Here is a 530-nt window from a genome sequence, read left to right on the forward strand (position 1 = left end):
AACATAGAGAAGTGGTATTTTTTCATGTGGTAAATTACTTTTTTTCCTCTAGATTCTGCTGCTGTTTTTTGTTTGTTTTTATTTTTTCTTAAATAGCTTCCTAACCTATTATGCCCAAAAGCAGTGCAGGTCAGTTACTTTATTAGGGGATATGTTGGATAAGCAGTGCATAATATGTTTTTATCCATTGAAGTATTGGATCATTGTGTCTTCTCCATGTTGTTTTGTATAAGGAGAAATCTTTGATGCTTTTTCATCCCTGTGTTTCGTAGTGTGATAGAGTAATATTGAAGTGAACTAAAATACAAAATTTTGAACTGTTAAGGTTTATGCGACTGTGTGGTTAGTGTTCCAGAAAGCATGCACGTGTATTTCTAGGAAGACAAATGATACAGTCATCAGATGGTTTTCCTAGTCTACAAGCGTTGGCCTTCTCACTGCAGTAAAATACTCCATCTTAGCAACAGTTGCTATGTAGGACTACTTTTTCAGGCTACGTTGGTACCATTTTAAGATGTTAAGAGCTCTGC

This window comes from Apaloderma vittatum, unplaced genomic scaffold, assembly GCF_000703405.1.
Source record: "Apaloderma vittatum isolate BGI_N311 unplaced genomic scaffold, ASM70340v1 scaffold18546, whole genome shotgun sequence".
Classification (NCBI taxonomy): Eukaryota; Metazoa; Chordata; class Aves; order Trogoniformes; family Trogonidae; genus Apaloderma; species Apaloderma vittatum.